This window comes from Vicugna pacos, chromosome 12 (assembly GCF_048564905.1).
Source record: "Vicugna pacos chromosome 12, VicPac4, whole genome shotgun sequence".
Lineage (NCBI taxonomy): Eukaryota > Metazoa > Chordata > Mammalia > Artiodactyla > Camelidae > Vicugna > Vicugna pacos.
The window spans coordinates 1,861,467-1,886,791 of record NC_132998.1 but is presented as its reverse complement, the minus strand read 5'-3'; the positions used below and the strand labels follow the sequence as shown (position 1 = coordinate 1,886,791).

Genomic DNA, 25,325 nt, shown 5'->3' with positions numbered 1-25,325 from the left:
AAACAAAGGCGTTTCTGGCTCTGATAGGCCATTTTGCTTGTTAGAAGGCAAAAAACAAAATTGCAATGTTTGACCAAAGGAGATAGTATCACACTCTTAAACAACCACTGTGTTCCTTTGAATTGGCCACCGCAAACATTTGTCATGTCAGAGCACTCCTGAGAAGAATTACTGGTTTGTGTAGTCTATTGGTAACAAGGAACAAAACATAAGTTTGAATTGTAGACCATTTGGCTGCCTTCAATTACAAAGAGCGAAGCCTACGGAATCCTGGGTTATTTTTTTTAAGTTTCCTGTCAGCAACTAGATTAAACTAAATATGCATCAACGTTTTGGTCCAGGAGACAGTTGTGCCTGTTTTTCTTTCGTTACTTGGAAAAATACGGAGCCTTAATGGAGGGTACAGTTGAAAACAAACAGGTCCTATCTTTGCCCCAGAGAATGCCAGAAACAAAAGTTGTGCAAGAAGCCAGGTTTACTTTCTACGCCTTCTCTCTAATTGTACCACGTCTCTCCCCAGAGACCACTCTAAACACTGTGCTTGAAGATTAGCCTTTCCCAGGCTTTTGCCCTCTCGTGGTTCCCTATTATTCAAACATTCATCTCAAGTCTTTCTTCCTCTTTCCTGAAGCCCAGCCGTCTGAGTCCTGTGCCCTGCTGAAGGATTGGGTCACCAACTCTCTGCTCTTCCAGTCGGGAAAGAAAGTCATGAGCCATCTTCTCAGGCCTGGAAATGTATATCCAGTATCTATTTGAACAATGATGTATGGTTGACTAACCGTATCTCACAGAGCGTGATTGAAATGCAGCCTTATTTCTGTCTCCCACAGTTCTTTAGAACTGATTAGGGAGAGAGGCGGGCTCATTTCCCCTGATCTTTATTAAGGAAAATTATTAAAAACTTGGAACTAAGGCAAGAGGCTGGCTAAATGTTCTTTCTCTACCATATTGGAGCATTGTCTCACAGGTCCACCCAGGGATTACTTAATTTTCTAGGGGAATATGCCATGGTTAGTTATTGTTAATGAGGGCCCACATTTTGTGAGGTTACATGTTAACTTTTAGATTTTTGCCCAATTGAGATGCAGATGATTTCTGATAGACAAAAATTACCCAAAGGTTACATATGGTTGTATTGCCCTGGAGGAGTTTAGCCATTTTAGTTTCTAATCTCTCAGTCTTCCAATATTCTATCCCTTATTCAATTCCCACAAATATTTAGTTTCTCAGATGCTCGTTGAACCAGCATTAATATCCCTCTGGCTCTCGCCCATGAGTTAAATACATGTTGACGTGTTTATTCCATGGTTACAGAAGAGTTGTGTTTTTATCTTTTGAAAATTAGACTTGCCCATCCTAAATGAGGTCTTAGGCAGGCGTATCTTTTCTGTGGTCACTCTCAGAAAATAAAACTCCCGTGGTCACTTTTAGTAAAAACAGTTTCATCTCAGGAACTAGAATGTCCCATCTTGTTTAATTATCAAAACTCTGGACCCCTCTCCTCCAGCCCAGGCCGGCCTCGGGATGGAGGTCTGCAGTGGGTAAAGGGAGTGTGTTTTTCTGGCTCCATTGTTTTTCTACTCATCAGATGCACTGCAGTTTTGGGCCCCACCAGGGTCAGAGGTGAGTGGGGTATATGGAAAGAGATGAGGCAGTCCTCCAGGGCTTGCTTGGCTCAGTGGCTTCGTACTTTGTGCCCGAGGATAACAGTTCATGCTGAACACATCTCTGTGGGGTCCTCTCCAGCAGGACCCTTGAGCTGGGCAGAAGAGAATTTGCTGGATTCCTTCATCAGACCCTGGGCAACCAGGAGATCTGTAACCCAGCAGAACCCTATGGGGCTTCCTGGGAGAGACCCCTCCCCCATTCATAGTCTCTGCTTTAACTCCTCTCTAAAAAACCTAGGTAACAGTATCTGATGCAGACTTCCTGAGTTGTTTTACAGATGAGGCAACCCCCACCAAATGGAAGATGTTAACGTTAAGATGGCCATGAGCACAAAGTCCCCAAAGGAGCCTGAGGATTAATGAGGATCCTCCTGGAGCCTGGGGACTGACAGTGTTAACCCCGCTGATGCTGCCCTGTGCCCTCACCATCAACCAGTCAGAGAACTGTGCATGAGCTGATCACATACCCTCAACCCCCACCTCCCTCACCTGGCCTTGAAAACTGCTTTGCTGAAACCCACTGGGGAGTCTGGGCGTTCTGAGCACTCGCTGCCCCAGACTCCTTGCTTGGCGCCCTGCAGTAAACACTGCACGTGTTTTGCCTTCACCACAGCTTGGTGTCAGATGGCTTTACTGCATACAGGTGGGTGGACCCAAGTTTAATTTGGTAATAGATCCACCTCGGTTTCTTTCTAGAAAAGATCTCAGTCCACTCCAGATGGCTCTATTGGGCAAGACCATTGGTCCCTGAGAATGTGGGTGCTCCTACAAGAGCAGTCCTTTCCTGCCTCCCTAAGTAGTTGGCATCTGCTCTCACTGTTTAGATTTCCCAGGGGGGACCCAGGCCCCTGGCTAGAAGCACTTTAAGTTTCCTCACATGTGAACCAGGCACTACCACTCTGTGTCTCCAGATTTAGAGAACAGTTTTCTGAGTGGTTGTCTGTAAGCTTGTGGAAAGTTTACACCTCCGTTCAAGGCGGAAGGGGAGGTCAAGGCTTCTGGCCTCTCCAGAGCAATCTCTTCACCGGTTCAATCCTGCCCACTCTCCAAGTTCTTTATATGTGTTCAATTGACTGAGGGGATCAAGGGCTGAGGAGTAATTTCTCAGATTTATTTCTTTTGTAAATCTGCACATGGCGTGGGAGGCGAGGCACCATCTCAGACTTTCTTTGTTGCTCTCATTATTGCCTCAGTCAAATGGAGTTAGAAAGAATCTCATTCTAATTTCCTGTTTCATTTACACTTAAATTTATTGAAAATAAGCAAACACAGGAGGGATGTCTCTCCCTGTCGGGGGTGGGGGTGGGGGGTGGGGAGGGTATTGAGATTGAAACACACCAAACAAGCAGTTACCCACTCAGTCAAGGAATAAAGTTAGATTTGAAATAAAGGCAGATGCTTCATGAATATGGCTGTTTTTCAACAAAAGGCAAAAATTTTCCTTCACACACATACGATGAATATATGTGTACATTAAAAATCCACGTTAGTCATGGGCTTGGGGTGGTACCTGCAACTCTGCCTCCATCTCCTTAACTTCCCTTTGATTTTGTTGACTGATTGTGCTAAGTGCTGGGGTGCACAGTGGTGAACTAAACAATCATGGCCCCAACTTTCTAGAAGCTCTAGGAGACCCTGAGTGTGTGTCAGATTTGGTCACATTCTCGTGTCCTCTTCCTCTGCACTCATCTTTCACTTAGAGAGTCCTCTTAAGGGGCTAGAATGGGTTTTCACAAAGTTCTGACTTTTTTCCCCAACACACCCCTGCCCCTCCTCATGTTGTATTTTCTTTGGAACTACGACTCACATACTGGACTAACCCTGAAAATGATTGTATTTTTATATTCCTTCCCATCCTTGGGGTTATATTGGAAAAACACTCACTTCGGAATTAGACCTGGATTTGAGGACCAACTCTTTCATTTATTATTAGCTTTATTACTTGGGAAACTTAATCTCTCTGAAACTTGGTTTTTTTATCCACATGTAGGATTAAACACTGTCCAGCTAAAGTTGTTTTATTAACTGAGGTAATGTCTTCAGAGTGCTGACATGAAATAAATGTTCCCGAAGTGAATCCTCCTAGGAGCTTCCTTTCTCTTCATCCTGTTTTGGGCGCACCTCTCCCAGTTCGAGTGCAGGACTGAAATTTCCAATTTTTTGGTTTTAAGAACATATGTTCTTAAAAGTTAAAGTCATTCTTCGTATTTACCACTTAGAGTATGAGGTTATCCACTCTTGCTTTACACAGTAGGATAACAGCTATGCCTTTTACTCACATTTTAAATAACTCCCTTAACAACTGCGCCACCTCACAGGCACAGGCCAGACTACTGTGTTTTTTCTCATCCATTCTCCTACTGTACCTCTTCCCCTGATTATTTAGGATGCTTGTGAAGACCCACAGATCTTTAGAGATCATTAACTTTCTTCTTAGAATGGGGCAAATAATATACTTAGCTGTTAATCACAAAGTTAGTCCAGGATTTGCTCAACAAGCACTTCATGTGTGATCATTTATGACCAGTCAATCACTGACTAAGTGGTATTTCTGAAGGGGAGCTAGAAAGTGCTGTGAGAGTCATAGGGCATCGTTTTAAGGACATGAAACTTGATTGCATTAGTGTTTCCTAGTTTCAGCTCCCAATCACCATCAGACTCATGGATTGTTAAGTTTCACCAGAGCCCTAGAGTAACATCAAATTGATCCAGTTTTTCCTCCTGTCAATCATTTCTTTTTCTCCATCCAACTCACCAAGAGTCACTTAGCATTTCACGTGGGAAGAGCAGGATTCCTGTACTCACCACAGGACTGACAAGCGGTCAGTGCCCTTGGATACTACTCAGAACCACCAGTCGCTGCAGCTATGATTGTAACTATTCTCACTCCCCCTTGGCAGAAACCAGATCCCTCATAGAAAGGCAAACGGATAGCTATCAAAAGCATTAGAGACCATGTAGGGTCAACCTGATGTTTGATTTGTCTAACTGATTTTTTAAAAAAATCACTGAAACCTTTTTTTTTAAAAAATGAATGTATAAGAATCATCTCAAATAAAGCCAATAAAAGATGTCTGGTTGAAGCAAGGGTGAGGGATCTAGCACTCTACTCACTCAGCCCCTCCTTATCTGAGTTATTTCTGAAGACTCCACATGCTGTGCTGGTCACAGTCTGAATAACACTAACCCAGGTCAACCTCTTCATTTTGCAGAAGAGGGGACTGAGGCCCAGAGATACGAAAAAACTCTCTACATCAAGTAGTGATTAGTGACAAATTTTATTCAAACTCAATTCAGGGTTTTGTGTGTGTGTGTGATTTATACCATTCTGCCACTTTGCATGATGGCTAAAGAGTGCGACTGGTCCAGGACTAGGGTGAGGCAAGTAAGATGTCTAGGGTGTAAAATTTAAGGAAGCACTACCTTTTGGGTCTGGATAAGTGCTAACTTTGCACTTGCAGTGCCTTGAGAGGGAACGCTTCCTTAAATTTTGTGCCCTGGCTGTCTTGTTTGCCTTCCCAATCCCAATCCTGCCTCTGCTCATTCCTTATGCCACATGAACCCTCTGCCTCTTGTTTCTTACCCTCTTCTCTTTGTCTTCCCCATTAGACTATGAATCTTGGAGACCAAAGACAGTGTCTTCACCCTTATGTTCCTGGGGTTTGAGTTAGTACATGGCAATTAATGGGTACTCAATAGTGTCTATTGAATGGGTAGGTGGGTCTAAATTCTTTTATGAAGGTTTTCTCGGCACCTCAGATCTACTCGGATTCCTACATCCTCTGAATTCATAACACATTATCTAAATAACTCAATTCACATTTAATCATGTATGCTGACATAACTTTTATGTTCATGGAACTCTTATCCAGTAATTTAATTTTCTAATACTCTGTCTCTATGCCCAATTAGTTAAGAGCAAAAACCAATGTGTATTCTTTGAATTCTCTGAGCAGCTAGCATAGGACTCTACACATTGGAGACATGCAGCAAATGGTAATTTAATAAATTAATTAATGAATAAACAAGTGGCATTTTTTTTTCAGTTAAAAACAGAGTTTATAAAATTTGGGAATGGTTTTCAGGTCCTAACTTGCTTGCTAATGTAGCTGAGTGACTGCATAAATCATTTCACCTCTTTGCCCTCAGTTCCTTTATATGTAAAATGAGGCAGTGACTGGAGTGATTCTGACGATAACTACAGCTCTACCATCCTGAGAGTCTATGAATTGTGAAATATATTTATACAGAATGTCATGCTGCTATGAATCCACTTGTCATTCTAGCAGGAATTGGCTAAATGTAGTTGATGGCCCAAGTTTAAGTGTTCAGAGAGTCCTGAAATTATGACCAGATTGTGTGTCAAAAATTAATTTGTAACATACTAAGTGTTTTATGGTTGAACTAGTTTCTGTGGTTTAGCCCAAAATTAAACACCTTGTATATAGAACTAATAATATTCCAAGTATGTATATTCACATATAGTGTTATTTCTACGGGAAAATGCATTCATAATTCTAACGAGGAGCTTCAAGAACCAAGCTCCCCAGATTACTGCATGGAAAAGAAGGAGAATGAGAGACTAAAAAGGGATACTATGTTCCCAAGACTTTGATCGCAATACCTGAAAAAAAAATCAGACATTGTAACTTCAGATTTCTATCTTGATCCAGAAGGTCATTAACATATAATAAGGTCAAATTGAGTTTTTTATTATTTCAAGAAGGTGAAACAGGTCTTTTAAAATAGCTAATTATATGATTATGTTCTCATATAACTATTTTCAGTATTTACTTCTGTCAAATACAAGACAGAAAATGGCCTGTTAAAAATTCTTTAAAAAAAATAAGTAATCTTCAAAGAGACTCCTGGAAAGGATTTTACTCCTTCCTTCTTTGCCTTTCCCACAATATTTAAAAATTTTTTTCAATTATTCTGTTTTTTGAGCCATTTTTTAATAATTGCACATTTTTATTATTATTTTTTATTTTGGGGGGAGATAATTAGGTTTTTATTCATTTATTTTTGATGGAGATACTGGGGATTGAACCCAGAATCTTGTGCATGCTAGACAGGCACTCTACTACTGAGCTATACCCTCCTCCCCCAATTTAATTCAAGTGGCATTATTAAAGAGCCATGGAAATCCTGTAGGTGACTGATGTCTGTATTTGGTGACTAAATTAATCATGTGATGAAACTTACTTTTTTAAGGAAACGTGTACTTCCATGAGGAATTATTTGGTGGCCCCATAAAGGCCCCATGTCATCCTGGAATTCATCTTTCAGAGTCATGGTCTAGGCAATTCAATTCATGACAAGGAACCATCCTTGAACGTATGTTGTCATTTCTCCCCTAACTCCCCTTTTATATAGGTCCTCATTCACTTAATGAATTATCGCTGGGTGTGGAGAAGAGTGCAAGGCTCCGTGTTAGATCTGGCAACTGTACTAATTCACATGGCTATTGGTACTGGTCTCTTAGATGCTATTTCCATCTATTCTTGTTGATCACGGTGGGCCGGTTAATCTTTCTTGAAAACAACTTCATTAGTCTTTAGTTTTATCCATTGTCAATAGATCGGAACATTTCAGCTCATCTTTCAAAGTCCCCTCCACCCCCACCATCAGGCTTCTCCGTGTCTGTTCAACATCATTTCTGCCATCTTGCAGCCCTTTGGCCCCAGTCTGTAGTAGCTAGTTAGCCTGACCAAGGGGATCTTTTCAAACCTCTTCCATCTTTACTTGCACTGGAACTTTGTGAGAGACAGTGAGGAGATGGGCCATGTCCTCTAGTGCCTGACCCCCTTCTCCCTTATTCCCAACTCCTCCATTGCCTAAGCACTTACCACAGGGCACATGCAATACAACAAACATAATAACAACATCTTCCATTACGGAGTGCTTACTATGTGGGCACTAAATTATTTTACATGCGTCATCTCTGCTTAACAGATCTCTGCCAAAACAATGACACAATTAGGCAGATATTGTTTTCTCTATGTTACAAATGAGCAAATCAAGGCTCAGAGAATTGAGAGATTTGCACAAAGTCATCCAGCTAGTGAATGCGAGAGCCAGGTATTGGAAGAGGTCTTTGAGAGGATGTGACCGCTGGTTGACCCACGAGCTGGAAGTGGGACAAGGAGAATTGGAGAACCACCCCTCCCCCATCCTTGGAATGTAGCATCCACTTGCCTTCCCCACACTAGAAGCTGACCAAAGGACACAGCTTTGAGGTAGTAATGTGTTGTTGAGACCAGGATATATGACTAAACCCAGTTAAGATCTCTCTCTGAACTTTAACATTCTGGCCAGGGAGTGTGGAGATCTCTGCTCATCTTGCAACACACAAGACAAGCCTGGTGACTAAGTTCCCTTGATTGTTAAACCCGCCACCCACCAATCTCCAATGGTCTGCCTCTTCCTTGTCTTGTCTCTCCTTGCCCTTCGTGTAGGAGGCCAGTCTCTGATTTCACCCAGGAAGCCCCCGAGATTTCTAACCAACACCAGGATACAACCAAAGCTTTTTTTTTTTTAATTTTTTTTTGTTATTATTGGAGTGTAGTTGATTTCCAACACCAAAGCTTTTGGTCTTGACTCTGATACCTTGCTGGTTCCCACAGATGATGGAGCACTATGAGAAATGCAAGGATGTAAAAGATCCAGCGTCTGCACCACACAGTCAACTATTCAGTTCAGTGGATCAGAGATACACACAAACCACTATCCTATAAGACAGTGTGTGAAAGTACTGAGAAAAAAAAATCAGCCTAAAGTTTCGGAACTGGGAAAGGGCTTCCCAGAAGCTATGATAATTTAGTCTTTGAAAGATAGGTACCATTTTAATGGGTATCTGAACCATTTAAATTTACTTGTAATTTTATTCTGGCTTTCACTGCTTATTTTATTTTATTTTTATTGGTCTGCACTTCAGTTAGAGAAGTTCTTTTAAAACAAGGTTAACATCTTATGCATCTCTATTTCCTAATATCACTTAGCACAGTGTTTTTCTCAAACAGTAAATGATAAGCTATTTGTGATGTCACCTTAAGATAAAATTTATTCATGAAAACAGTTCAATCAGATTTTCTGCAAGTGAATTTTAGTAAATGCCATTCGCTCTTAAATGTCCTTATGGCAGCCTGTATTTTACTTTCCGTCACACTCATCAACTTTCAAATATGAGTTTCTTGAGAGTCGTCTCTACTAGACTGTAAATCCCCTGAGAACAAGGACTGTGTGTGTGTGTTGTGTGTGTGAATCCTGGGTGCTCGCAACGTGTACACGTAGTAGGTGTTCAGTTAATATTCGTTGAATGAATAAAACAGACCTCTCAAGAAACTCTTTCAAAAAGGGCTTCCTTCACCTAATGAGCTTAGGAAAAGCTGCCTCTTCTGCCATCCTTTTGGATAAAGCACAGTTGCAAATCAGCGAATGAAATCTCCAAGAAACTTGCAGTCAAGAAATCTGCTTAAAATTGATTATGTCGTTGCTTAAATAAAACTGACTGTGAAGAGCCACACCTCCCCTCTTTTCCCTGAGAACACTTGTTAACATTCTGCGAAATCACTATTGCTCAGACACTCTTAAGAAAGCCATTTGGGGGGGTGGGAATCTGAATGTTGTATTTCAAGAAGTGTGCTCTCTTCTTGATCCTTTTCCAGCCGAAAAGACTGTGAATTCTAAAAGGTGGAAGCCAGGATGATACCCTCCAGAGGTGGCCTCGTCCTCTGCACAAAGGAGTCCGCCCTGTGCTCTGATTCCTCAGTGTATGACAATTGAAGGCTTTTATTCCAAGTAACCTGCCTGATGGAGGCTCAGTTTGTCTCCAGTATTCAGCTATGAGCTTCACACTTACTCAAAAGGACTGTGAGAGAACTCTTTCATAGGGCTCACAGAGTCATAATAATAAGGATGAAAGGTTGGATGCTATGTCTCTGAAGAAAGGTTAAATAATTGAAGTAACTGTATTTAAAGGAAACAAAAATCCCAAGGAAGGACAGACCTGATGAAACACGAAGTAGCCTGCTACATGCAGTAGGTCTGTGTGAAGGCTGTGGGGCTTGTCGTCACCATGTGCCTCTATAAGCCCCGAGGCTGGTCCCATCTAATGTCTCCCTTCAAGTCCAGCATTCTTTCTGGTTCCAGAACTTATGCCGCTGGTCATTCTCCACCTCTATATCAATATCAAAGGCATACTCACCCCCCTTTTAGGACTATCACTAAATAAATGCTTCCTGTGTATCAGGCAATGCACCAAGTGCATTTCATGTTCATTTACTCCGTAAATATTTTTCAAGTTCCTCCTGTGTGCCAAGCAGACCTACCCTTGGTGTTTGGAATACATCAATGAATAACACAGACAGAAAATCTTGCCTTGTGGAATTTATATACCAGCAAGCAGAGACAGATAATGAACATAACCAATAAGTAAGTTATGTAGTATGTAGGAAGGTGGTAAATGTCATGAAAAATGTAGAGCAGGGAAAGTGGAAATGGGAGGTCAGCTGTAATCTTAAATGAGAAGGTAATATTTGAGCAAAGATATGAAGCCTGGAGCAAGTTAACCATGTGGATATATGGACAAATAACATGTTGACCAGAACGAATAATCAGCTTAGAGGCTCCAAGTCAAGAATGTGTTTGTTGGTCCAAGAAACAGTAAAGAGGTCAGAGTAGCTGGGTGTTGGGGCTTGAGGATTGACCCTACAGGCCGTTTGGACCATGATGAAGATTTTGACTTTCACTTGGAATGAAATAAGAAGCGGTTGGAGGATTTGACCAGAGGGGTGTCATATATGACTTATGTTTTAAAAGGATCAGTCTGGAAAGGGCGATAAGCATGGAATTAGGGTAGTGGGTTGGGAGGTGGTAACTCCTATATGATAATGCAAATATCCAGGACTCAGGCCAAATACTGACAATGGAGTTAGTGAGAACTGATCAGATACTGAATGTTTGTTCTGAACACAGAGCAACAGGGTTATCTGGAAGTGCTGTGTGAGAAAGAGGGAAGTCAAGGATGACTTTAAGAGTTAACAGCCTCCATTAATATTTACAGTGAGGTAGGTTATAGTGTCATCTCTATTTTACAGATGGGGAAGCTAAGACTTAGAGAGATAATAACTTTAAATTATTTAGCTAGTAAGTAGCAGAGCTGGGATTTGAACCCAGTGCTGTCTGAGTCCGAAGCCTGGGCTTAACCATAATATAGCGTCTATTACTGTGAAATCTGACCTTAGAGCTCCAAGAAACTGATCCCAGGTATGTTTCCTGGTTGCTTAATACCTATTGGAAAACCAGTTTCCATTAACATGTTTCCATGCCTTAAACCCTAGTTTGTTAGTGACTGTACTTCTGTTCCCTAGAACCTTCTTTTCTGAGAGTCTCCCACTTCTGAAGCCTGTTGCTAACTTTCTTAATCTGCCTGACCACCAGAGCTTCTGTGATCGCCTTGATTTGCTCCACCATTTTGGGCTCAATTTGGACTTCTACTGAAAGTTTTCCCCGTTGGTAAACCTTCATATTCCAGAAACTATTTTCTAGTATATTTGTCCTCTTAGACCCACTTTATATTAATGGATTTCTGACCACTTAAAAAAATGAAAACCATGTGATTTTCCATGAGGAGGAGGGGAGTGTGTGATAGAGAAAGCGGTGCTGACTGTGACCCTCTTGGGATCTCTACATTTTCCCCAGTCATGGTGGGAGAGAAAGGTGTGGCTGTAGCAACCAGGTTGGAGGCCTCCACGCAGGACAATTTCTGATCTGTTTGCTACTGACACCTGGCTTCCAGGAAGTCTTTCCCACGTTTGATTTTCTTTAACCCGAGCAACTGACTGTCTCCTTTTATCTCCCTTTGCAGCTTCAAGCAAACTTGTAATGAGCCAATGGTAGTCCTTAAAAACTACTAGCATTGAAATTCCTCCTACAGAGTAAACTGTGGAAATGTGTGATTTGTGCTTAGGGCAGAAGATGAGTTCCCCAGTGGCTGGGGTGTCAGAGGAGGGTCTTCGAGGAGGGTGGAGCTGCCCAGCACAATGGAGAGACAGTGAAGCTCCCGGTTCAGGGGGCAGGAGGAAGCGGGGAGAGGCAGAGATGGACAGAGCAGGACAGAGGAGAGGAAAGATAAAGCCATCCAATTAGAAGAAGGCCATTCAGGGCACAGTATGGCTCCCCGCACTTCACCACCACAGTCTACAGTCACCCTCAAAATCTGCTTGTCCCCAGGGGGCTTGATGTCCATGAGGTTTGTTACGCGTCGAAAAAAGAGGTTCAGTTTTAGGTTAAGGGTCTTCACGGTGTGATACAGGGGCATCGTGCGAAGGAGACAGAACCAAGCCCACAGGAGGCAGGAGACAGCTTTGGGAACCACTGGTCTTGAAATCAAAGGTATTCAAGGCAATTTCCTAAATCTCAGAGGCAAGGAGACTTTCACTATTTCTGTAGTACCTCAAATGATTCTAATCTTCTGTTTATATTCTTGTATTAATTTTAGTTTCTCTGCCTGAAAATACTGCAGTTCCAACATTTCTACATATTGAAATCTTACTCAACTCAAATCCCATCCTTCTGGAAAACTTGATCATTCCAGCATGAAGTGAACTTTCTCATCTATTGCCTATATACCCAGTTTTTAAAGTAGATTTTAAGCTTTCGGAAAACAGAGGTTTCTTGAATTTTTAAAATAACTAACTTGTACTAGTCTTCCCTAGGAAGTCTTCTTCCCTTGGCTTGCTGTCCTCTAAAGTAAGTCTGACTCACTCTCCTTTTTAATGGCCACTCATAATTAGTTTATGTAGTTTCATATATTCAAGTTTATGACAAGTTTGTATCTGATCATTCAAATTTAAGCCCCTTGAAATGAAAATTAAAATCAAAATGAGATAGCGCTATATTTCTATCAGAATAAATGACTGACCATATCAAGTTTTGATGAAGATATAGAGGAAATGGGACTCCTCTATTCCACTCCTGGGAATGCAGAATGATACATACAACCTCTTTGAAAAACAGATGAGCAATTTCTTTAAAGGTTAAACATACATCTTCTGATATAGCCATTCCACTCTCAGGTACTTTCTCAAGATAAATGAGAGTATATGTCTATATAAAGACTTGCACACAGATATTCATAGCAACCTCACTCATAATAGTCCATAAATGAATTCAATCCACATGGCATCACAAGGTGAAGGAATAAACAAATTATAGTATATCTAGATAATGGATGGACTACCACTGAGCAATGAAAAATAAGCTACTGATAACATACAGCCACATGAGTGAATCTCAAAATCATACGCTGATGAAGTAAGCCAGGCATAAAAGAATACATTTTGTATAATTCCATTTATATAAAATTTCAGGAAATGCAAACTAACCTATAGTGACAGAAGACAGAACAATGGTTGCCAGAGAATCAGGAGGAGTAGAGGGGAGGAATTACGAAGGGTCTGGAGGAAAAACTCTTGGTGGTGAAGTATGGGTTCACTGTCTTGATTTTGGAGATGGTTTCAAAGGTGTATACCTGTGTCAAAACTTACATTGTACATTTTAAACACATGCAATTTACTGTATGACAGCTGTACCTCAGAAAGTTAATTAAAAGAATTTTCAGCCCCTTGAAGGCTGAAATCACGACTTTCTTTTAATAGCTCTCTGAAATGCCTGGTAAAAGGCCACGTACCCTCTGAGGACTAATTAAATATTTACTGCTAATTTTTTTGACTCAATCATAGTTCAGGAGTTTCCCTAAGATCATAAAACTTCGGTATTTTCCTGACACTGAGAATAGTTCAATAGATTAACATTTATTAAACTTTTTTTTTGTTGAATCAACAAAATATGAGAGGTGCTTTTGATGAGTTTATCATCAGGCTGATTTTAACATATCCAGGGACACAGATTCTTCCTATGTCACAACAAAACAAAATTCAGTAAATTCTGTAAAAGTTCAGCAATTTAGTAAATGCAGTCAGACTAGTGGTACATCCCACAAGTTAAACACTTGGCTGACTTTTGTTTTCCCACTAATTGTAATACTGTGTGATATTCAGGAAGAATTTTCACCTCTGTTTCTTGCTGATAATAACCAAAGTATTTATCATTTATTAAGCACAAATAATACCTCATACACCAGGCACTTCATAGAATTACCTTATTTAATCCTATAGCAACAATGTGGGAAATGATTAGCTAATTAAGCATTCCTCTTAAATAGATGAGAAACTGGGACTTAGAGACGTTAATGATTCAACCAGGGTCACACAACCAGTAAGCAGCGGAAGTGAGATTTAAATACAATTTTGACCAAAGCCATTTTCTATCTTTGCAGCCCCCAATCTCTACGATTGTTCTTGCAAGAGTGCCATGGATTTAGTAATACTGCTTACTATTGTTAAACCAAAGTGCGAATTCTCTACATTTTTGAATGGACATGGAACAAAGAAGTTTTAAAATAGTACCCTGTTTATACATGATGCTAGATGCTACTAAAACTACACTCACCTACAGTTAGAACCATTTTGCATTTAAATCATTTTCTGTCCTTCAAAGTATTTTAATTCTTCTTATCGCTCTTTCATACACATTTTACGTCCAGGTTACTAAATAAGGTATGTTATATTGCTGATGATACTTTTCCTGGTTCTTCTCTAAGGTTCCAATAGTTTTGGACACTCTCAATGTGAGTTGGAAATTTCCCTAGAGGCAAATACATAGCATCTGCCTAATTAAATGGAAAGTTTCTCTCATGTAGGGTTCCTTGGATATTTGCATTCCTTGACTTTCAGCACACTCTTTTACTCTTAACACTCCCCACTGTGACTAACGTTCAGTCTTCACAACCATATGAAAAACAAAACCAAAAAACAAACCCAGAAGGGGGTGGGCGTAGCTCAGTGGTAGAGCACATGCTTAGCATGCACGAGGTCCTGGGTTCAATCCCCAGTCCTCCATTAAAAAAAAAATAGTTGAAAAGAAAAAGAAAAAAAGAAAACCAAACCCATTTACTTAAGGCCCCAACAGTACCAACAGCTGCCCAAAGCTCATAATAATAGTTTCCCTTGTTTTTGTGGCAGATCCTAAAGACTGAGAAAGATAGGGGAAGGACCAAAACGAAGTGGGAGCCTAGCAGCCCTAGCCCTAAAATATTGGTGTTTTGACATCTTTGCTTCAGATCTTTTAAAGTAAAAACTCATTAACGACACAGTCGTAGCTACACTTGTACGTACTGACACAATCCCCCACTTCCCTTTCCAGAGGTAACAGCTGTTCTAGGTTGATGACCCCTCTTTCCACCAATGTTTTTACCCATTCACTATCTCTGTGTGTTTTCATCAATATAGGGAATTTATTTATTTATCTATTTATTGAGTAAAGGTAGATTTATTTAGAGCGATGCATACCGCATAGAGTATAGGCTGCTTCAAAAGGCGAGAGAAAGGCCATGAGTGGTGGTAGGGAACTGATTTAGATGTTTTCAGTGTTTTCCATAGCAGGAGACTCCCCCCCGCCCCATATGGTTTCAAAGATTTCTCTACATATATTCACGTGGCTGTATTTCATAAATTTTATCTACTAAATAGCTTTCCGTTACATGAATATGCCTTAGATTTTCATCCATCTTCTGTTTATAGGCAATAAGGATAATTTCCATATTTTATAATGAAAGCTTCAGTGAACTTCCTTGTACACATTTCCTTAGGCAGATGTGTTCAGTTTCCTCCAGTTTATAGAAAAGAATCTATCTGGAGATGGAAATTATGGGTTGTAGAATGTTTGTGTGTTTGTTTACATATTTGATTTAAAACTTTTTTTCTGGCTTCATTGAGCTATAATTGACATAGTACATTGTGTAAGCTTAAGGCACACACTTGTGTATTACAAGATGATTGCCACTGTGTTGTAGGAGGTAATCAAGAGGACGTGACTGCCGTGTGACCCATGAGCTGGACCCAGGCATCGAGGGCTTGTCACCGCCTCCTTTGTCCTTGGAATGTACCTTCTGTCCACTGTGCCCATAGCAGGAGACATTTTCAAGGATGCAGCCTTTAGAAAGCAATGTGTTGTTGAGGCCACCTGGACTGAATACGTGTCTGAATCCCGGTAAGTCCTCTACAGAAAACTTTAAGATTCTAGTGGATGGTTATGGAGATCTACTCATCTTGCAGCCGCCCAAGACAAGCCTTGTGTGTAAGTTCCCTTGCTTGTTAAGCCTTCTGTGTACCAATCTAGAGTGGTTTGCCTCTTCCTTCTGTCTCTCCTTGCCATCCGTGTATGGGGGCCAGTTTCAGATTTGATGTGAGGAACTCCTGAGGATTTGAACCAACACACTACAGTGTGAGCTAACACCTCTATCACATTATGTAACACAATTACCTTTTGTGTGTGTGTGTGTGTGTGTATGTGTGTAGTGAGAACATTTAAGATCTACTTATTTATTTATTTATTTTTTTAAATTACAGTCAGTTACAATGTGTCAGTCTCTGGTGTGCAGCACAATGTCCCAGTCATGCACATACATATATATATTCCTTTACATATTTTTTCCATTAGAGGTTATTACAAGATATTGACCATAGTTCCCTGTGCTATACAGTAGAAATTTTTTAAAAAGATCTACTTTCTTAATGACTTTCAGATGAGTGGATAACAGAGTGGTTTTCATATACAATGGAATATTATTAAGCCACGAGAAAGAAGGAAATCCTGCCATTGTGACAACATGGATGGACCTGGAGGTCACTATGTTAAGTGAAGTCAGTCAGAGACAAACACCCTATTGTTACTGAGCAAAACGCTCACTGCCGGGGGTGCATAGAAGCCAGTACTCTGGCACCAGCTTTTGAGAAAAGAAAAGCTTTATTCCGAGGTCCACCGGCAAGGAGACAGGAGGTAGGGCTCAAATCTGTCTCCCTGACAGCAAGGTGAGGCAGGTAGTTTAAGTTCTAGGGTTTTGGGGTGGTGAAGAAAAGGCGGAAGAAAGCGGTCGGTCGCAAAGTTTGAGAGAGTGATGGGTTCTTATGCGCAGGCGCAAACAGCGTCAATGGGTCACGTGCACCTTGGGTGGGCGGCGGTATGAAACACGGGACGAGCAAGTCAGTTCTGCGCAGACTCCAGTCAGCCTTCCGGGTCCCAGCTGCTTTCGGCAATTTTTATCGTGTTAGGAGCGGAGGCGACTTTACCAAGCTGCTGCCTTCTCTGCCATCCTGTAAGGTAAAGGCCAAACTCATAGAAACAGGGTAGAATGGTGGTTACCAGGGGCTGGGGGAGGAGTGGGAGAAATGGGGAGAGGTTGGTCAAAGGGTACGAATTTGCAGCGGGAAGATGAATAGGTTCTGGGGATGTGATGCACAGCACTGGGACTAGAGTTAACAAATACTTTCTTGAAAGACAAGTGAGGCGACCTTAAGTGCCCCTCCACTTTTCGCCTGCTGGCGGGGCACCGCTTCTCCGGTGGACTCTGCTGTGTTTCTCTGGCTACCTTGATGGCCTTCTGGAAACACCTGCTGTAACCAGTGACAGAAGGTTTGCTGGGAAAAGCACTGGGAAAAGTGCTTCCAGACGTTTCTTGTGACCATTTGTCAAATTAAATATTTATTCATTTATTTATTTTTGTTTCTTATTACTTAGAAGCCCTTTCCTTATAGTTATTTTTAGCTCTCCCTGTCTAGTGTTCCAGAGCACCCGAGCTTTTAAGTTGTCTGTTTGGGACAAAATACTGCCTCTTGAGGATTTTTTTTTAACTTTTTTTTATTGAGTAGCAGTCATTTTACAATGTTGTGTCAAATTCCAGTGTAGAGCACAATTTTTCAGTTGTATATCAACATACATACATTCATTGTCACATTTTTTTCTCTATGAACCACCACAAGATCCTGTATATATTTCCCTGTGCTATACAGTATAATCTTGCTTATCTATTCTACATTCTGAAATCCCAGTCTATCCCTTCCTACCCCCCGCCCCCTTGGCAACCACAAGTTTGTATTCTATGTCTGTGAGTCTGTTTCTGTTTTGTATTTATGCTTTTTTTTTTTTTTTTTAGATTCCACATATAAGTGATTTCATATGATATTTTTCTTTCTCTTTCTGGCTTACTTCACTTAGAATGACATTCTCCAGGAGCATCCATGTTCCTGCAAATGGCGTTAATGTCGGTTTTTAATGGCTGAGTAGTATTCCATTGTAGAAATATACCGCCATTTCTTTATCGAGTCATCTGTTGTTGGACATTTAGGCTGTTTCCATGTCTTGGCTATTGTAAATAGTGCTGCTATGAACATTGGGGTGCAGGTGTCATTTTGAAGTAGGGTTCCTTCTGGATATATGTTGAGGATTTTTTTTTAAATGTCAACTGCTTCATGTCTTTGAGGTGCATTATAACTGGAAATGTCCAGAGCACCATCCTATTCAATAATTCACAGATAATTATCTTATTTGGCTTTCTCAGCCTCTCGTGTTCCCTGGGCATGCCAGTGTCCTGCCAGTGAGAGGACACAAAATGAAAGGAAGCCGGCAGAGGAGGGAAGTGTTTGATTGGGGTAATTGATGTTGCAGTCAATTCAGGTTTCTGATGTGGTTTCTGGTCTGAAAGTGTAGTTTGGGAAATGTCTAACATGAAAGTACTTGACTTCTAAAATTATACCTAATGTAGAGTAAACACCATCAAGCCTGTCAGAGGGGAATTTGACTTCGTAATGTAGGCAGAACCTTACACAAACTCATTGTGATCCCTTTAGGACTTGTACGCAACTCAGAGCCCCCCAATTCCATTATATTTAATTATTTATTGAAACCCATCTGTGTACTTGACTCTACACAGCCATAAATAAAAACCTAGGCCTCTCCCAGGGACCTCCCCCGCTAAATTCTGTTGATTAATATCCTGGTATGATTGGAGGATGGATTGGTCCAGAGTGCAAAAAAATTCTCTGAAGCTTACATTAATTATGAAAACCTTGAAAAGTGATTATCTTTTGTATTAGCTCTATGCCAAAGTTAGAATCATTCGTTTCTTAAGTACCTAACATGGTTGATGGTAAAGCTCTTAGGTTCTGCTTCAGAGTATTATTATGTGGACAGATTCTTGGTTTGTTGATTAGTGATTAGAATCATAATGAAAGTTGCCTGCTTTCACAAAGGACTAACCCCATTAGTGGCTCTGTCCCTACTTTCAATATTTGCAATAAACTGGGCCACAGAGGAAGTTTTGTACCGTGTATCATTACTATCAAGTAGACCCTTCAAAGCTCCAATTTTGCTCACTTGGGTTTAGTGTCTTGTCACCTGCAAGCCACGGCACAGTCCTCTGGGGCTTTGCTGCCGAAAGTGTAGTCTGATTGACCAGCACCTTCAGCATCACCTGGGAGCTTGTGCAGACCACTCCAGCCCTGCTGAGACAGAATCTGTATTTTTAACAAGATCCCTAGGTGGTTTGTAGGCATTTTTCAAGTCTGAGAGACCTTATGTCTAGTCCATCAGCGAACTGTTAGAGCGTGGAGGTCTCTCTTCCTCCCCAGGTAGAAAACAAAGCCCGGAGAGATTAAGTTTACCCAGTGGCTAACAGGCAAGTAGCGAGTGGTAGGTATATAGTCCGGTCAGGCCCTGCCCCCTGTGTTACTGACTTTGTTTTCATTGTCTGTCCACCGGGTCATTCCTCTCCCTTCTGTAAGAGCCTTATCACTGCCTCATTCAGGGAGGTACCAACTGCACCACCAGTCGAAGGAGACTTCCTCCCACGTCTCTACCCTGCCCCCAGCCACAGGGGGTGTGACTGAGGATGGGTCCATCAGCTTCTGTTGCTAGAGCCTCAGATCTTTAGTGTCTGTTCCATCAGCTTCTGTTGCTAGAGCCTCCATCTTTAGTGGAGACACACAGGGACACAAGGCGCTTGTAGTCAAGTCATCTCATAGCAGGCCTGCAGGGAGAAGCCCCGAAGCTCCCTCCTGCTGCCCCAGGCCCCAGGCGATGAGCTGGTTTCTGTGATGATTGATGTTCAGCACTTCCTTCTGTTCCAATCCTTAGACATAATCAATGTCAATTCTTTATGAAAAAGATACTCATTTTAGAATTTCCAGGCATAAACCAGTGTATGTGCTTTTTTAAAATTCTACAAATTGATCCATTGCATAGACACCCTTCTGCATGTTGTGTGTTCACTTCATGTAGGCTGTAATTCCTTGTTGGGAGCCTTTGGGGCCAGTTGGGTTTAGGAGCTCAGAGTCTTTTGGATTTTAGAGTCGTGATACAGTGCTCACACCAAAGATCATATAATACAGCTGGTCTGAGGCAGCACCCCATAATTAAACACATTAAATGGTTTTTGCACTGGAAAGTATGAATACTCTATGCACACGAAGTGAGATCAATTAAGACTTTACATATTTTCACATCAGGGCAGGTGAATATTTGCTGTCAAGTGAGTTTTGGACTGGTCAGGTTTTGCCCCCAATTAAGTTGCAAGAAAACCTTTCAGTTTCCCATGTGTGTGTTGGATTTTGGAATTGTGGATAAGAAATTGCTAGCACGTGTAATATACCTTGGAGGTATGATTGCCAAACCAGTACTTGTAGATTTACCTCGATGTTTTTCGTGTCTGCAGAAATATTCCACTACATGAAAATAGCATGATTTATTTAACCAGTCTTCTATTGATGAATGTTTAGGGTTTTCCAGTTTCTGCTCTTATGTATAATGTTGCGGTGATCATCTTTGTGTGTGTTTGTTTTCATGTAATTGTACAAATGTGAAGCAACAATTTAAATGTATGAACGGAGCCAATCAGAAGGGAAAATACTGCTCATCTTCTAACTGCAACTGATTTCTTCCATTGTCAAATGACATTTAAGTAGAAAATTCTAAATGTGATGGTAGAAAATAAATCTTGGCAAAATGGAAAAAGCTCAGCCTTGGGAGTCAGGACTCATGTTCCAGTTCAGGCCTTGCCATTTAACATGGGCATCGTTTGTTTTTTTGTGTGTGCACCAGTTTTTCAGTCTATAAAATAGATATCTGTAATGTGTGACTCTGACCAAGATTGAGTTCCTACGTACAGGCACTGTTCAGTGTGCCTGAGAAGCAGCAGGAATCCAAAATCAGAGAATCCCTGCTATGAGGAGCTTACATTTTAATCAGAAAAACCTACAATAAACATGAGAACAAAGTAAAGTATTTAGTATGTTAGGTAAGTGGCAAGGAAAACAATAAAGCAGCCAAAGGTAATAGGATGTGTTTTGGGCAGCGTGGCCAGGGAAAGCTTCACAGAAGATGCCTGCACAGAGCTTACGAGGAGTAAGGGAAGTAGCCGTGCAGATGTTCCGGGAGGGGCAGTCAGAGCAGAGGAAGTGGTAAATACAAAGACGCTAAGGTGGAATCATGTCTGGGCTGTTCAGAAGTTCAGGAAGGCCAGTGTGGTTGAGGAAGCTTAAGTAGGTGGGATGGAGGGAGAAGTAGGTGATGCAGGGAGGCACCGGAGGGCTAGATGAAAGGGCTTTAATGGTTTAGTGAGGACTTTGGTTTGCACTGTGTGAGAGGAGACGCCCTTGGAGGGCTGCAAACACGAGAATATTGTGACCTGCGTGGTGCTTTAAAAGGTCCTCTCTGTTAAGACTATACTGGAAGGGGAAAGGACAAGTGTGGGAGGGAGGCTATTGATGGGGAGACTCTAGGCAGGAGGCTGTTGAACTAATCTAGGCGATGACAGCATGGTGAGACATGGCTGAATTCTGGATATAATCTGAAGGTAAATCTTACGAGGGTTATTGATGGATTTGATTTGAGATGTAGAAAAGAATTTAATGATGACCCTGTGGTTGTCTGAGCAGCTGGAAGAATAGGGGCCAGCAAGTGAGATGGGGGGCAGGTGCTGGGGGACCAGGTGCAGGGGAAAGCCAGGAGCTCGGGTTTGGATAAATCGAGTTTGTCTATTAGATATCCTCGTGAAGATACCACGTAGATGTTTGGATAGAGATGAGTCTGGAGTTTAAGGGAACAGGTTTGGGTTGGAGATAAAAATTTGGCAGTCATCAATGCATAGATGGACTTAAAGCCTTGGATGGGACTATGCAGGAAGTGCATGCAGGCAGGTAAAATGGGAGGTCTAGGGACTGGACCTGAAGGAACTCCAACACTGAAATGTCAAACAGCAAAAGAGATTGAGAAGGAAAGGACCGAGAGGGAGAAGAAAAACCAGAGGAGTGTGGTGTCCTGGAAGCCAAGCGAAGACAATGTTTCCAGAAGGAGAGCGATCGAATGTGCTGAAGACTGCTGCCAGGTCAATTTAGGAGAGGAATGTGGCATCAGACGGTCCTTGTTATGCTGATGAAAGCAATTTCAGTGGAGTGGACGGCATAAAAAGCTGGCTGCATTTGGGTTCAAGAGAGGCAGGAGAGAATGGGAGACAGTGAGTATGGACAACTGTTTCTGGTGTTTTTTTTGGGTGTGTGTGACCAAAACAGAGAAAAGCAGTGGAACTTGGAGGTAGCAGACGGCGTCAAAATAAGCTTCAATTTTTTTAGATGGAAAGATTAATGGCGTATTTATGTGCTAATGGGGATGTTTCTGTAGAGAGGGAAAAGATGGATGCTGCAGGAGAGAGAGGGTGGTTGTTATTGAGCAACAGACTGGGGCCTGGCCTCATCCAAGCTCGTCCAGAGTCATAGGAGAAATGATGGTAGGTGGGAGATGTGGTGGGGACTTGGGGGAGTCCTGGGTTTTCCGTTTTTCTTTTGTTTTTTGGTGAGAACATTTAAGTTGTACTCTCTTAGCAAATTTCAGTTATACAGTCCAGTGTCATCAACTATAGTCACCATGTTTTGTATTAACTCCTTAGACCTTGTTCACTGCGGAGCTGAAAGTTCGGACTCTTACCAACCTCTCCCTATTTCCCCCAGCCCCAGCCCCAACCCACCACTTTTTACTCTCTGTTTCTAAGGATTTGCCTTTTTTTTCTTTTTAGATTCTACATATTAGTGATAACATGTAATATTTGTCTTTGTCTTATTTCACATAGCATAATGCCTTCCAAGTCCATTCATGTTGTCACAGAGGCAGGATTTCCTTTTTCTCATGGCTGAATAATATTCCATTGTGTATGTATGAATATATATATATATATATATATGTATATATGTATATGTATATATATATATATATATATATCTCCATCCATCTGAAGTTTCTATTTTTATGATTCAGAAGTGGGCAGTTAGGTCGTTAGTGAGAGTGGACAAGCACTCAGGTGGGAAGGTGTGAGGCAGGGCACTGCTGTTTCTTGTTATGGTCCCTATGATACCACCTATGAATTAAAACTATGTACACATATTAATTTGATAAAACATAAATATTTTTAAAAAGGAAGAGGAGAGAGTGTCTGGTTTGCTTCTATGGGGAACTGTTTGAGGTAACCCTTCAGCGAATGGAGGGACAGAGCTACCACAGAGGGAAAGACAGACCAGATGTAGGGTTGGGTTCTAGAAGACACAAACATCAGAATGAGCCACTGGGGTATGAAAGATTTTCTGAGACTCTTAAAAACATGAATAATCTGAAAAGTACGAAACATTACTGCGTTTCAACAGGACTCTTACTGGGAATGATTCCATCTCTTAATAATTCCAAATATATTTCAGTGGTCAAATAATGTTAACCACTGACATTTCAGCCTCTCAAGTAGTCTCAAATGGTTTTTCAGCTCAATGGCTGGGGGTGTTGGGGAGGGTATACCTGTGAAGGGGTGCTCTTAGCATCCTTTTGTAATTTGAAGCCTGGGACTGAAACATCTTCCTTTCTCTCTGTTGCTGCCTCTCACTCCCTGTGTTCCCCAACTTTTTTTTTCTCTCTCTCTCTCCCCTTCATTCTGTTGCAAGACATGGGCTTCCATTCATCACATTCTCAATGACCATCTTCTTTAGACCCTCCCTTCTTCCCTCTTATTTAAATCATACTTAATTTTTAAAATTCAGATTAATTTCCATTTTCTTGCTGAAACTTCTTTTGGCCAATCCAATCCTGTTACCCCTTTTTTCTTCTTTACTTTCTTCCTGCACCTGGAGAGATAAAAGACCCCAGTCTGTTGGGGAGAATGGAAGAGTGTTCGTATGTGCAGAATTGGGGAGAATTTTGTACGGAAAGCTCCCTACTGAGAGACTAAAGTTAAAAATGAACTTTTGATAGAGCAGCTTAGAAAGAAAAAGAGTTTTCAACATGGCAGACTTGGACTAAGAATCAGGAAGTTTGGATTTTAGTCCTGACTCTGCCACTAGCTGAATGGCTTTGATCGAGTTATGTAACTTCTCTGGTCCTCAATAGACCTGTCTTTAAAATTACTGGGCTGGACTAGATGATCCACCACTAGACACAATGGCTAAAATGCAAACATTCAGCTGTGCTTTCAAGGTAGGGAGGGTGTCGGTTGGGGGCAGATTTTTGCCTTGGTGAGGAGTGTCAAACACTGAACCAGTCACCTTCATTTTGAGCGACCATCCACTAGCCAGGCCTCTTACACAGCCCCAACAATAGGGCACTTACTAGCTCTTGCTGGTCATGATCTTGTTCTGATCTACTTACGTTGGCCTCCTCCTCCTTCATATTTACTATGATATGCAACCTCTCAGCTTTACATCAACTTCTCCTTCTCCACCTCTCTCTTTAGACTTAAGGCTCAGTATTACATCCCTGGCTGTGAGTCTGTCTCCACCTGGCTGTGGGTCTGATTCCTTCCCGAGTGCACATTTCTTCTTGGTCTAGGGAACCTGAGTACCATGAGACCTACCCTTTTTCTGAGACCCAGATCCAAGAGAAATTGCTCTAGTTTTATAGGTCCAAGTAATGACTCTGGTGTTGGTGACATCTTGATAACTAGATTGTAGTTGCCTGCATGTCAGGATCTGTGCTCTTTTTCTGCTGCTTCCCTCAAGAACCTTATATAATGTTGAGCTCTCATTAGATACTTACTAATTGCTAATTCATACATCCCTAACTTTCAGATCCTCACCAAGCTTATGTTTTGTTGGAGGATCTTATACAAATAAAAGGGGGAAGAGTAGACATTACTGAAGGAAAAGAAAGTCAAGAGGTGATTTCTTTCTTCCTTTTATTTTCTTCCTGTTTTTTTGTTTTCTTTTCTTCCTACTTTTAATAAAGTAATAAGAGTTTTATATTTTGACTACCAGTTTATTTGAATTCAGTGAAAAATATCTTTTCTAGATAATCACTTTTTTCTTTCAGGGTACTGTACTTCTATCATTTTATTAATATTTTATTTGTTAATTTCCTATATTAGTTTTACTCATTAATTTCCTATTAAGAAATTTCAATAATTTCAAAATAAGTCCCAGTGTCTGGCTGACAAAAGCAAGGATCAATTTTGTTGTCGGAGCTGAAACTTCTATAAACTAGCTTAGGATAGAAATGAAAAAGAGGAATTTATTGAATGTCTGAAGGTACCCCTAGTAACTGAAGAATAATAATTACAAAGATATGTCGTAAGGCACTGGAACCAGGAACTAGAAAATTCAAATCCAAAGTCATTTAATTTATGTTTCCTAGGATGTTTAATCTCTTGGCTCTGCTTCTTTTAGCACATTTACTTCATTTTTCCTCAGTCTTACTGTAGATTATCTTACTGTGCTGTGGCCTGCACCTGTTGGT

At 41.1% G+C, this 25,325-nt stretch overlaps 1 long non-coding RNA gene across 1 annotated transcript in view; it reads left to right on the top strand.

Moving 5' to 3' along the window:
* The window catches only part of LOC140700345 (uncharacterized), a 195,055-nt gene that overhangs the window by 10,102 nt on the left and 159,628 nt on the right, over positions 1-25,325 (top strand). The window contains exon 3 of the long non-coding RNA XR_012078757.1: positions 15,583-15,779. This is a non-coding gene — a long non-coding RNA (uncharacterized lncRNA). The remainder of the gene's footprint in view (positions 1-15,582; positions 15,780-25,325) is intronic.